This window comes from Artemia sp. Qi Xiang Cuo, chromosome 5 (assembly GCF_049724085.1).
Source record: "Artemia sp. Qi Xiang Cuo chromosome 5, ASM4972408v1, whole genome shotgun sequence".
NCBI lineage: Eukaryota > Metazoa > Arthropoda > Branchiopoda > Anostraca > Artemiidae > Artemia > Artemia sp. Qi Xiang Cuo.
Window position 1 is genome coordinate 18318258 of NC_142798.1, and position 14616 is coordinate 18332873.

The 14616-nt window shown below is 33.9% G+C and overlaps 1 protein-coding gene across 3 annotated transcripts in view; it reads right to left on the bottom strand.

The window, feature by feature from the left end:
- The window catches only part of LOC148951899 (uncharacterized), a 137558-nt gene extending 125582 nt beyond the window's left edge, over positions 1-11976 (bottom strand). For 2 of the 3 annotated variants that reach the window (XM_089089384.1, XM_089089386.1), the window contains exon 1: positions 11851-11976. The gene's annotated coding sequence lies outside the window, so the exon portion shown is untranslated. Of the gene's footprint in view, positions 1-11593; positions 11665-11850 lie in introns of those variants that run through there. The other variant, XM_089089385.1, reaches the window with a different exon arrangement.
- Positions 11977-14616: the final 2640 nt, after the last annotated feature.

The following is a 14616-nucleotide window of genomic DNA, read 5'->3' on the forward strand; positions in this document are numbered from 1 at the left end:
TAATGCATTTCAAATTAATAAGAAACCTGATTCCCGCGCTAAAATAATTCATCGCTAAGATGTTTCTTGGAGAATTGTTTCCATGGCCTTTGGCTATTAATATCCTTTGGAGTTCGACCAAAAGAGTTGTTTCCGAGGCAATGACATTAATGACTTGTATCTATTCCTGGAGAATCGTTTCTAGGCGAAAATTTTTAAAGTCTGACAGATGATGTCATTGGTTGATTGATCTGTCAAGAAAGGGGAATTAATTTGTTGTTTCTAAGGGGAATTATTGATTCACGATAGGTGAATTGAGGTCGACAGCACAAGTGTTCCAAGGTCGATGTTGTTGTTGTTGTAAGTGCACACTTTCAGCGAATGTCAAGGTCGATGTTGTTGTTGTTGACAGGTTTTGGAAATTTAGGTCATTGACCCCATTAACCACGTGTTCTCCCCAATGACTCTATGCCCTTATTTGGTGTGGGGTTCGGAGTCTATGCCCATATATGGTGTGGGGTTCGGAGATATTATGGCCATTCTACTCCTAAAACGTAGATTTCATCTGAGCGGGAAGGCGTCATAACATCTAATCGTAAGGAGCACTAGCGTCAGGACATCGACAAAATCCGTCATAACATCGACAAAAAATCCGTCAGAACCACTAATCGTCACAACATCGACAGTCACAATCGCTAACCGTCAGAACGTCAACAGTTATAACATCGACACGTCATAACATCTTAAAATGTTTTCATAACGAAAATCCATCAGAACCACTAACCGTCAGAACATCGACAGTCATAACATCGACACGTCATAACATCTAAAAAAATTTCATAACATCTAAACTTTTAAAACTTTAGTTTCTTGGGGTTTAGGAGGAAAAGTTACCTTGGCTAGGTTACGTATTTAATATATGCTCTGCTTTACCCCCCCCCCCCTAATGTGCGATTATATAGCCGAAATTTGTTTCTAGTCTATTATATACTTATTACTATTACATAAACTTATAATTTTTTTTTTACATAACGAAAATCCGTCAGAGCTACGACTTTTTTAACCTTTTTCCGACTGACTTTGAACCTATGTGTATTTGATCACGATCCCCCGTTGAAAGACGATTGCCTATGCTAATACCATCGAGGGCCACTTACTTTCAAAGAGTATGTACAACAGATGGCGCACACCACTCCTGATGGTAGTGTGCCACGATCGGTACAAAGTTTGCCACGCATTCCTGCAATGTGTACCATCCTTCAGGAGGTAAAATGTTACAGAAGTGTGACATAAGATTGAACAAGTGGCACCGAGATGATGGAATAAGCATCCCTGGAATACCATATATTCTACTTTCTCTTAACTTGTTACAAGATCAAAATCAAATGCTTAAAGACAAAAATTCTTAAGTGGAAAATATACGAAACGCAGTTTGATTTCTTAAACCGAAAAGGGGATTTGATATAAAAAAGTTAAAAGATACCTATTAAAAGATTCCTTGACTCGATAAATTAATTAACACAATGCCGAAATTCATAAACGACTCTAAAAACAACAGTCGTAGACGGATTTATCGAGGTTCACTGACAACTATGAAGCCCCCCCCCCCCTAGAAAAAGACCGACCAGTCATACTCCGTAATATAGCTGCTGCGCAATTACATACCAGAGTACATAATTTCATCAAGCCTCAAATGAACCAAATTAGTTAAATGAAGCCTTAAAATGATCTTCTATATTAACCGTTATTTTGTTTGTCAAACAGTTCGTTTAAAAAAAACGGTGGTAAGTAAGGAGTGAGTTGGTCCGATAATAACCGAAACTCTGAAAAACATAATTTTTATAGATACATTAAAATAATTGAATTTTCATGTTGATTCGAAATATGGAAAATGTATTAAGTTTAATGTTGCCCATCAAAAGTTACGACCCAGAGAAAACTAGCCTGATGTTGCCCATCAAGTTTAATGTTGCCCATCAAAAGTTACGACACAGAGAAAACTAGCCTGATTCTCGAAAAAAGGAGGATCACCCCTTTTATCCAAGCGATCTTAACGGAAATTACACCATCAGATTCCGCATATCAGAGAACACTACTGTAGAGGTTTCAAGCTCCTATCTACAAAAATGTGGATTTTTTTTTGCCGGAAGAAAGATCACGGATACGTGTTTATTCTTGGTTGTTTTTTCTTCTCAGGGGTGATTGTATCAACCAATGGTCCTGGAAGATAGGGTGAGGGCTCATTCTAACTGAAATAAAAGTTCGAGTGTCTTTTATAAGCGACCAAAAGGATCGGAGGGCAAATTGTCCCCTTCTCACACACCTTTTTCACAGAAACACCTGATCAAATTTTAAGATAGCCATTTGATTCAGCATAATTGAAAGGTCTAACAGCCTATGGGGAAAGGGCTGTAAGTTATGAGATTTACCCATTGTTTATATTTAGTATTTGTTATAGAGGAGTATAGAAATATTTCCTGTGGGGGGTATTTTTCGCGGGGGTATTCCCCAAGGGGAGAAGTTTTTTATGGGAAGGGAATTTTTTGGCGTGAACTTTCCAGGGAAAGTGGGCGCCCACTCGCTATATCGTTTTTGCCAAACATGGCATGACAAATAAGCAAAAGTGAAACCGAGGGACGCCCATTTTTCGAAAGCAAGTATACCAGGTGACGTGACCCAATTGTGGCGGAAGTGTGCCACGTGGGATGAAAGTGTGATAAGCGTGGTAGAAATTGCACCAAGCATAACAGAACTGTTAGTCAAGGCCGTATCCAGGGGGGGGGTTACCCGGTTTGAACCCCCCCCCCCCTAAATTTTTGACCGAGTCGAAAATAAGTCAAAAATTAGTAAAACCTAGGTAAAAATCAGTAAAATTAGTCGAAAACTTAGTCAAAAATTAGTAACCCCCCCCCCCCGAAAAAAATCCTGGATCCGCCCTTGCTGTGAGTCATACGTGGCATTCTGAGACGTACACCAGATTGCGGAAAGTAGGCACCCCTCGGTCGAAGCGCTAAGTCGCCAAGGGTCAAATCATCGACGAAGGTTCCATCTCCGTCTTACTCCTTCTGCTTGGCCACCTTTCATAAAATCTGAACAGATTTTAGGTTGTTTTAATGATTTCATTCCAGCCCCGTCCTTGCCCCTTTGCGGACTTTTTAGTAGAACAAATGCAGGCTCCATCTTTATCCGAGCACAATTTTTTTTTCAGGAGTCGGGGTCGTAAAAAGAGAAAAAACACACAACTTGCACCAAAACTATATATGTAACAAGGTATTTCGTAGAAAATCCAATATTTTGCCACGTAATTCAATCTCAATATTGATTGTGCTGGGTTGAATGCTTTTAGTACAACTATGAGCGCAAGATTAGACACCGATCTAGCCCTCGCAAAGCTTTTAGTCAACAACTATGGCCGCAAGATTAGACACCCATCTAGCCAAGGACGGATCCGGGATTTTTTTAGGGGGGGGGGGCAAAATAGGTTGATCCGATAAACTTGCGTTAGGAGCAAGTTTAATTAACGAAACTTACGTTAATTAAGTAAACACACTACTATAGACTTCATTAGGGGGGCGCTCGCCCCTCCCCTGTATCTAGCCCCCGTGAAGTTAGAAGAGTTAGATATGGGTAACGAGGTAAAAAAATGGCACTTATATATTAGCCAGTATACACTCGAGAATTTGGATCTGCAAGATCAGAGAATAATCGGTTTATAACAGTCAGTATTCGGAGACAATTAGCTTAGGCTCAGTTGAAATCTACGTTGTAGGTAGCCTATATTCTTATTATATATTTAATATAAAGAGATTGTATTTTGGTTGGGTTAGTTTATTTTAGGTTAGGTATTTAATATATAGGCTACGTTCTGTGCGGCCCTCCTTTCATAATCCTTAGTAGTATTTTTCATAGTTTTGTTGCTTAAGTATTGTATTTATTAAATATTTAATATAAAGGGATGGTGTTTTGGTTGGATTAGGTTATATTAGGTTAGGTATTTAATATATAAGTTCTGTGCGGCCCCCCTTCTATAATCCTTTGTTGTATTTTCCACAATTTTTTGCTTAAGTATTGTATTTATTAAATATTTAATATAAAGAGATGGTATTTTGGTTGGGTTAGGTTATATTAGGTTAGGTATTTAATATTTACGTTCTGTGCGGCCCTCCTTCCATAATCCTTTGTTGTATTTTCCAGAATTTTTTGCTTAAGTATTGTATTTATTAAATATTCAATATAAATAGATGGTATTTTGGTTTGGTTAGGTTATATTAGGTTAGGTATTTAATATATACGTTCTGTGAGGCCCTCCTTCCATAATCCTTTGTTGTATTTTCCAGAATTTTTTGCTTAAGTATTGTATTTATTAAATATTCAATATAAAGAGATGGTATTTTGGTTGGGTTAGGTTATATTAGGTTAGGTATTTAATATATACGTTCTGTGCGGCCCTCCTTCCATAATCCTTTGTTGTATTTTCCACAACTTTTTGCTTAAGTATTGTATTTATTAAATATTAAATATAAAGAGATGGTATTTTGGTTGGGTTAGGTTATATTAGGTTAGGTATTTAATATATACGTTCTGTGTGGCCCTCCTTCCATAATCCTTTGTTGTATTTTCCAGAATTTTTTGCTTAAGTATTGTATTTATTAAATATTCAATATAAATAGATGGTATTTTGGTTGGGTTAGGTTATATTAGGTTAGGTATTTAATATATACGTTCTGTGCGGCCCTCCTTCCATAATCCTTTGTTGTATTTTCCAGAATTTTTTGCTTAAGTATTTTATTTATTAAATATTCAATATAAAGAGATGGTATTTTGGTTGGGTTAGGTTATATTAGGTTAGGTATTTAATATATACGTTCTGTGCGGCCCTCCTTCCATAATCCTTTGTTGAATTTTCCAGAATTTTTTGCTTAAGTATTGTATTTATTAAATATTTAATATAAAGAGATGGTATTTTGGTTGGGTTAGGTTATTTTAGTTTAGGTTAGGTATTTAATATATACGTTCTGTGCGGCCCTCTTTCCATAATCCTTTGTTGAATTTTCCAGAATTTTTTGCTTAAGTATTGTATTTATTAAATATTTAATATAAATAGATTGTATTTTGGTTAGGTTAGGTTATATTAGGTTAGGTTAGGTATTTAATATATACGTTCTGTGCGGCCCTCTTTCCATAATCCTTTGTTGTATTTTCCAGAATTTTTTGCTTAAGTATTGTATTTATTAAATATTTAATATACATAGATTGTATTTTGGTTGGGTTAGGTTATATTAGGTTAGGTATTTAATATATACGTTCTGTGAGGCCCTCCTTCCATAATCCTTTGTTGTATTTTCCAGAATTTTTTGCTTAAGTATTGTATTTATTAAATATTCAATATAAAGAGATGGTATTTTGGTTGGGTTAGGTTATATTAGGTTAGGTATTTAATATATACGTTCTGTGTGGCCCTCCTTCCATAATCCTTTGTTGTATTTTCCATAACTTTTTGCTTAAGTATTTTATTTATTAAATATTCAATATAAAGAGATGGTATTTTGGTTGGGTTAGGTTATATTAGGTTAGGTATTTAATATATACGTTCTGTGCGGCCCTCCTTCCATAATCCTTTGTTGTATTTTCCAGAATTTTTTGCTTAAGTATTGTATTTATTAAATATTCAATATAAAGAGATGGTTTTTTGGTTGGGTTAGGTTATATTAGGTTAGGTATTTAATATTTACGTTCTGTGCGGCCCTCCTTCCATAATCCTTTGTTGTATTTTCAAGAAATTTTTTCTTAAGTATTGTATTTATTAAATATTCAATATAAAGAGATGGTATTTTGGTTGGGTTAGGTTATATTAGGTTAGGTTTTTAATATATACGTTCTGTGTGGCCCTCCTTCCATAATCCTTTGTTGTATTTTCCAGAATTTTTTGCTTAAGTATTGTATTTATTAAATATTCAATATAAAGAGATGGTATTTTGGTTGGGTTAGGTTATATTAGGTTAGGTATTTAATATATACGTTCTGTGCGGCCCTCCTTCCATAATCCTTTGTTGTATTTTCCAGAATTTTTTGCTTAAGTATTGTATTTATTAAATATTCAATATAAAGAGATGGTATTTTGGTTGGGTTAGGTTATATTAGGTTAGGTATTTAATATATACGTTCTGTGCGGCCCTCCTTCCATAATCCTTAGTTGTATTTTCCAGAATTTTTTGCTTAAGTATTGTATTTATTAAATATTCAATATAAAGAGATGGTATTTTGGTTGGGTTAGGTTATATTAGGTTAGGTATTTAATATATACGTTCTGTGTGGCCCTCCTTCCATAATCCTTTGTTGTATTTTCCAGAATTTTTTGCTTAAGTATTGTATTTATTAAATATTCAATATAAAGAGATGGTATTTTGGTTGGGTTAGGTTATATTAGGTTAGGTATTTAATATATACGTTCTGTGCGGCCCTCCTTCCATAATCCTTTGTTGTATTTTCCAGAATTTTTTGCTTAAGTATTGTATTTATTAAATATTCAATATAAAGAGATGGTATTTTGGTTGGGTTAGGTTATATTAGTTTAGGTATTTAATATATACGTTCTGTGCGGCCCTCCTTCCATAATCCTTTGTTGTATTTTCCAGAATTTTTTGATTAAGTAATGTATTTATTAAATATTCAATATAAAGAGATGGTATTTTGGTTGGGTTAGGTTATATTAGGTTAGGTTTTTAATATATACGTTCTGTGCGGCCCTCCTTCCATAATCCTTTGTTGTATTTTCCAGAATTTTTTGCTTAAGTATTGTATTTATTAAATATTCAATATAAAGAGATGGTATTTTGGTTGGGTTAGGTTATATTAGGTTAGGTATTTAATATATACGTTCTGTGGGGCCCTCCTTCCATAATCCTTTGTTGTATTTTCCAGAATTTTTTGCTTAAGTATTGTATTTATTAAATATTTAATACAAAGAGATGGTATTTTGGTTGGGTTAGGTTATATTAGGTTAGGTATTTAATATATACGTTCTGTGAGGCCCTCCTTCCATAATCCTTTGTTGTATTTTCCATAATTTTTTGCTTAAGTATTGTATTTATTAAATATTCAATATAAAGAGATGGTATTTTGGTTGGGTTAGGTTATATTAGGTTAGGTATTTAATATATACGTTCTGTGCGGCCCTCCTTCCATAATCCTTTGTTGTATTTTCCAGAATTTTTTGCTTAAGTATTGTATTTATTAAATATTCAATATAAAGAGATGGTATTTTGGTTGGGTTATGTTATATTAGAATAGGTATTTAATATATACGTTCTGTGCGGCCCTCCTTCCATAATCCTTTGTTGTATTTTCCACAATTTTTTGCTTAAGTATTGTATTTATTAAATATTTAATATAAAGAGATGGTATTTTGGTTGGGTTAGGTTATATTAGGTTAGGTATTTAATATATACGTTCTGTGCGGCCCTCCTTCCATAATCCTTTGTTGTATTTTCCAGAATTTTTTGCTTAAGTATTGTATTTATTAAATATTCAATATAAAGAGATGGTATTTTGGTTGGGTTAGGTTATATTAGGTTCGGTATTTAATATATACGTTCTGTGGGGCCCTCCTTCCATAATCCTTTGTTGTATTTTCCAGAACTTTTTGCTTAAGTATTGTATTTATTAAATATTCAATATAGAGAGATGGTATTTTGGTTGGGTTAGGTTATATTAGGTTAGGTATTTAATATATACGTTCTGTGCGGCCCTCCTTCCATAATCCTTTGTTGTATTTTCCAGAATTTTTTGCTTAAGTATTGTATTTATTAAATATTCAATATAAAGAGATGGTATTTTGGTTGGGTTAGGTTATATTAGGTTAGGTATTTAATATATACGTTCTGTGTGGCCCTCCTTCCATAATCCTTTGTTGTATTTTCCAGAATTTTTTCCTTAAGTATTGTATTTATTAAATATTCAATATAAAGAGATGGTATTTTGGTTGGGTTAGGTTATATTAGGTTAGGTATTTAATATATACGTTCTGTGCGGCCCTCCTTCCATAATCCTTTGTTGTATTTTCCATAATTTTATTGCTTAAGTATTGTATTTATTAAATATTTAATACAAAGAGCTGGTATTTTGGTTGGGTTAGGTATCTAATATATACGCTCTGTGCGGCCCCCCTTCCATAATCCTTTGTTGTATTTTCCGTAATTTTGTTGCTTAAGTATTGTATTTTCCTCACATTTTGGTATATTTCATTATGATTAACCTAACTTCACTTCTCAAGTGTGTACTGGCTAATACACAAGTAAAAAAAAATAAATGTAGGCCACCATTTCCATTGTAAGGGATGGGGTCTATTAGACCAATCTTAGAACGATCACCCTGTTGGATAGGTGTGAGAATGTGCATCCATAAATTCGCAGCCTGTTCATAACGGTTATTATATTATACCACCACATCTTAGTGTTTCAATTAGCCCAATGCTTAATTAGATGTTTTACCCGTTTTTTTTAATGAAAATGTAGTAATTGTTTCGTTAAATTATAAGAAATTATTTCGTTAAATTCCACAGCGGAAACAGATATACAGCAAAAATCAACAAATTATAGACTGCGAATAAATGTATCATTCTTATCTCTAAAACGGTTAATGAACAGGAATAATATGAAACACGAAGAATTATCGCGCGCTTGAATCTGTTTCAAAAGCGCAATGTACCAGGTGTGATGCAAAAATAGCTTCAGGCTGTTTTACTTCCAAACCGGATCATATTAAATTTCTTCCTGAACAAAAATCAATTAACTAATTATGAACACAAAATAAATGTAAATAATGTAGAATTTTAATACTAAATAATTTGATACAGTTTACCGAACTTTAAATGTGATTTTAACTTATTAATTTTTTAATTAACACGCTAGAGGCAATAATTTCAGATTGGTTTTATTGCAACAAGTTATTATTGGTCAAACTTTTTAATTTCAAGACCCCCTCCACTGGAAAATGGCCATGTATGTAACTGCATTTGCAAAATTTTTAGCTGAGATCGTATAACTTCTACCAAGGGTAAAGATTAGAGAGGATCATATTCACAGGGGAGGGTGGGGCTGTGCTGGCAGACAAAGAAAATTATCCAATTTATTTCGCTTGATTTGTGACTTCGTTTTCACAAAACTATAGAGAAAGAAGTAAAAGGTTGTAAAAATATGGCCCCTCCCCCAAAGTTTCTAAAATTCTTTACTTTTATTCTTAGCCAATGGTGTTAATTTTGATACTTACGTATTATACCGACCACACTCAAGAAGTAAAGTTAGGTTAATCATAATGAAATATAGCTAAATATGATGAAAATATATACTTTAGTAACAAAATTATGGTAAATACAACAGAGAATTATGGAAAGCTGACCGCCCAGAATGCATTATACCTAACCAACTCTATATATTAAATATTAATTAAAATATGCCTGCAGAGTAGTTTATCTCACTGAGACTAAGCTAATTATCTCCGAGTACACACAGAGAAACCGATTTTGCAACAGATCAAGAACAGAGTGTGGTCGGTATAATAAGTAAATACCCAATTTTCAACATTCTTTCTCTAATATATCGCACTTCCCAAAGAATTCCTTGGTTTCTGGTGTTTTTTAATCTGTGTATCACAGAGGAACGTACACAGAGAGGATATCCCCCCCATTATTTTTTTTTAATTTTCAGGCTCTTCCTACAAATTATCGAGCATAATTGGCTTTTTATACCCCCCCTCCCGAAAAAAAAGTTCCCACGTTCGTGACGACCCTCATATGAAATTACAACTGCGACTATGTGTATGCATGTGCTGAGATACAAATATTCCATTTTTTCGCAAAACTTTTATAGATGGTGTTCTGCTCAATGGCGTAGGAAGAGGGTGTGGGGGCTGACCGCCCAGGGTGCCATCCTTGCAGGGGTGAGAAAAAAATTGATCTAAAGAGGCTGTTTTTCATGTTTACTAATCAGTTTCAAATTTCTACGAAACGTTGCTTTCAAAATAGCTTTCATTACCATCTCCTATTCGTTTTAACATGGGCCGCAGCAGTAGTAGCATGAATTAACTATTTCTTTTTAACAGACCCTTTAGTAACTGATTAATCACTTCGCCACGTATAATCATCACATTAATTATAAAATTGATATTATAATATAATAATGTTCATAGGACTACTATCTTTAAAAATATTGAAATTTGTTTATACTTCATTACGTGTTAATTTATTTAAATTGAAATGTTTCATACACATTCTTTAAAACGCACACTTTACTTTTTCGTTCACTTCTTTGTTTTCATTATGTCAAAACTTTAAATGTGTTTTGTTAAACGTATAATTGACCGTTAGAGGAAAAAACAAAAGAGGGAGGGGGGGGGACAAATTGAAATTCCGCCCCGAGTATCAGAAGATCTTTCTACGCCAATGCTTTAACCCAGATTTCCCCTTTCAATAGCGGAAGGACAAGAACTACCCTTAGAAACACACTTCCAAAATTTTGGGATACATTCCCTATTTTCGCATGCATTTTAATATTTTTTTAACCTTAGGGGAAAGGGACTTTACCATCCCTATTGCGTGTCTCCTGCATAACATTATTCTGCTTATATTACATTCATTGACAACAATTATTTCATCATAGGCTACAGATAAATAGCATTCACTCGAGGAATCTGAAAATTCAAACGGCTGAAAAAGCTAGAAAAAATAGTTGCATTATTCAAGAGAGTTTAGGAAATCTTGTCGGAGACCCAGTTTTAATAATCAATAAAGTAACTCACTTGGAGAATCTTTAAAGAGTTATCTAGAACAATTTCCAACATTTTTAGCATTTGTAGGCTATCGCTATAGGTCAAAGGCAACATCAAATAGCAGTATAAACAAGAATAGCGGAAGTGTTTTCTTTTCTCTGATTAAAAATAAAATCCAATCTAATATTTTTCTTGTTAAAAAAATAATTAAACAATTAGTCAATTTTAATTTAAGAAGATATTTAAATTTTTTAATTACTAGGCCTAGATACAGGGATGATTTTATCATAGACCTAGAAATATCGAAATTATTTGTATTTGAGATGCATTCGTAGGCCCAAACAATAAATAAGTAAAAACAAAGCCACCGTCGGACAAATTAAATGTTTAGTATACCAAAGGTCAGTATTCAAGATTTTAATTTTAACAATATAACAAGGGAGGGGTGGGGCAACAGTGGAAACAATTTACTTACCATTTTGCCTTTAGATAACACAAAAGATCTGAATTATGTAATTTTCATCCTTCTGACGTTGGGGATATTCCCCTTGTTATGAACTTGATTGTCAGTTCAAAAAAAGTATTTTATTTTTAATTGTACGGTTTTCAAATTTGATTTTAATTTCCAAATAGCTAAATTTATCAAATCAGTTAGTCTAACCCTTGTTAATAATATAACCGTCGGGTTTTAATTATTAAAATAAAACCTACAATTAATATATTCATCCTAATTAACATTAATAGCCTAGATAATACTCAAAAGAATAAACTTAAATATAGACATAGCCTATGAAGATAAAAATTCGGAATACCTGAGACTAAAGACACCTTGAAAGTTGAGTAGGCCTACCTTTACACAGAAAGCCCGTTATCTGTTTTTCACAATGCCGACGGACAATTACGCAATATTTAAAAACTTAGTTTAATATATTTTAAACTAATTGAATAGAAATCTCATCACCCAAACAGCAAAAAGAATACTAGATGCCAAACTTTCTCACAATGGCATTGTAAAGGAAATTGAATTCACTCACCCGTCGGAAACTGAAAACTAATCTTATTACGAATAAGGCTTACATTCTAATAAAAAAAATCAAATAATCTTACCTTTTTATATACTCCGTGTGTTGTTTAATCCCTTCTAAGCCTTGTAAACCAACTAAAATCTAAAATTTACGATAAATCAATCATTTTTCATGAACAAAGCTGTCTGCAATAATAAGATGGCTGCTGATGCGACATTAGCGCCAAGGAAACGAGCGGAAGAATTTTAAAACAAAATGACCGCTAGATACGCGATACATCAGAGAGACCACCCTTTGTGACAAAAAGCTCTTAAAGAGACTATGAACGATTAATTCACAGGTATACTCAAATTAATTAATAGTAGAATTTGTAATATAAGTAAGTAGTAAGTAGCAATAATTTATTTTTAAACGCCACAGACAAAATCAATCGGTTTGACATCGAAAACATTGCTTGCGAGGCAGGGGCGGATCCAGGATTTCTTAGGGGGGGCCAAAAGAGGTTGATCCGAAAAAATTTTTTAGGGGGGCGCAAAATTGGTTGATCCGATAAACTTGCGTTAGGACCAAGTTTAATTAACGCAAATTTGAGTTAATTAAGGAAATTACACAACTTTAGACTACGCTAGGGGGCACCCCCCGTGTCCCCCTCCCCCCGGATCCGCCACTGTTGCGAGGCTCTGCAAAGAACAAAAAATAGCAAGACATATAAGGTGTAAGGCATTGGAGGGTAAAACCGTGTACCGTGAAATACACAAAAATTTCGCACGAAATAAAACGACAAAATATCTTAATCTTTTAGCAGAAACATTTCTAAATTTAACAATGATTAGAAGAATTTCAATTTTTTAAAAAAACTAACAAATCAATTTTAGTCCAATTCAATCTCAATCTGTTTCAACCATATAGTTACCGGCCAGCCCCTTTACGTAGTTCATATTTAAATTGATTAAGGTAAAGTTCCTTAACACTTTGGCTAAGCCAGTAATCTTATTCCAAAGCCTAGTCCCATTATAAAGTATGTTTAAAAGCTCGAAAGCAGTAGTAAATAAGCGATAAATAACTTTAGAACGTCAAAAAGTGAGTAACGTTGTAGTCTATCCACTCTTCTAATGAGGACAGCGTAATAAAAATAGAGTAGCAGCATTGCCAACGCGGTATAATTTTACCGTTTTCGGTACAATTTGGAGGTCCTAGTACGGTGCGGTGAATTAGGAAATATTTTGGTACAATCGAATTTCCCGTTGCATCTTGGATTAGCCGCTCCTTTCTGACTTGAATATCTGTTCAATTATTAGTTGGTCGAAAATTTTCCTCTTATTGAAAATTTTTCTTATGGAATATTTTTTAACCTGCTGTTCAGATGGTACAAATTGACCTCTTGCGGTATAATTTTAGTCGGCAAATTAGTACAGTTTATTTCAAAGCGTTGGCAACACTGTAGAGCAGTACCTATCTGTGGATGAATGATGATAGATTGCCAAAGATCGTCCTTCTCGACCAACGATCTAGAACCAAACAAAAGTAGGTCGTCCATGTATTGTTTGGGAGGAGGTCGTAAGGAAGAATTTAAGGGAAATTGCAACTCCTTGGGAGGGGAGGGGGGGTAAAAACTGACGCTTTAAAACTATTGTGATGTAGGAGGGGCATTCAAAGCTGTGTTAACCTCAGGCGGTTTGATGCTGCAGTGAGGTGTTAGCAGTAGTTGTAGAAATAGTAGTATCATTCGATTACCCAACCAACAATCTTTCTAAATAAAACGGTTTCTATCGTAACAATACGCCTCATCCCCCCCCACCCTAGTGGACCCATATTTAGCCCTATGCTATATACAAAACTAAAAGAAAACACATTATTGTTAAAATTCTTAATTTATTATGTGCAGACAGTTTCTATAGATCATAATTTCATGTTTCCTTCCATTTGCATCCATGTCTGTTAATTATTTTTAAATAATATATTTATTCGATTGTTCTCAATGTTTCGCAATGCCTTGATGTCAGGGGGATGTTAGGGGGAATGGGGCGTGATTGTCACGTAGTTATCATTATCTCTGGAAAGAGTTTTGATTGAAGAATCAAATGGTACTGCTCTTTTGCTATTATATTGCTTGCCTTAGAGGAGCCCATAGACTACAATGATACCAAAAAGATATATGGGTACTATATTATGGTATTCAGAAAAGGGCTAATACAGGACAGGACTTTAGATGAAGGGGCGAAGGCCATCTCCATGTTTAAAAAATAACATTTAACTCTTCCATGGGGGCATTTCCTTCTTAAACTAATAGGTACGACAAATGTATGTATATAAGAATTTTTTTTCAAAAATGAAAAAAAAATTATTTTTGTCGTCCTTGCCCTCTTAAGGAAGGACTGGTTTGCGTGGAAAAAAAGGTACTTGTCTAGAATCCAGAAACCACGCTAGAAGTGAAGTTTCGTTAATGCTGATGAAATAAAACAAAAGATGATGAGAATATAAAAGATTAGAAACAAATTTGGGCTATATATTTGCACATTAGGGGGAGGGGGATGGGCAGAAAGCATAGCATATATTAAATACGTAACCTAACATAGGTATCTGTTTTTGCGCCTTCAACCCCAAAAAACTAAAATTTGAATCTTTGTCCCGGAGTAAGCAACACCTCACACGCAGAGAAAACCTGTTTTCAATTAAGTATATCGGTCTTTCTCGATCCAGTCTTTCTCGCGTGGTTTCTGGCTTCTAGACAAGTACAAAAAAAAAAATAAAAAAATCGTAGATTGTCAGTTTAATTGACATAATGATATTTATTCCTTAAAGTTTTGATAATTTTTTTTATTTATGAAAGTATAAAAATGAAAACCCT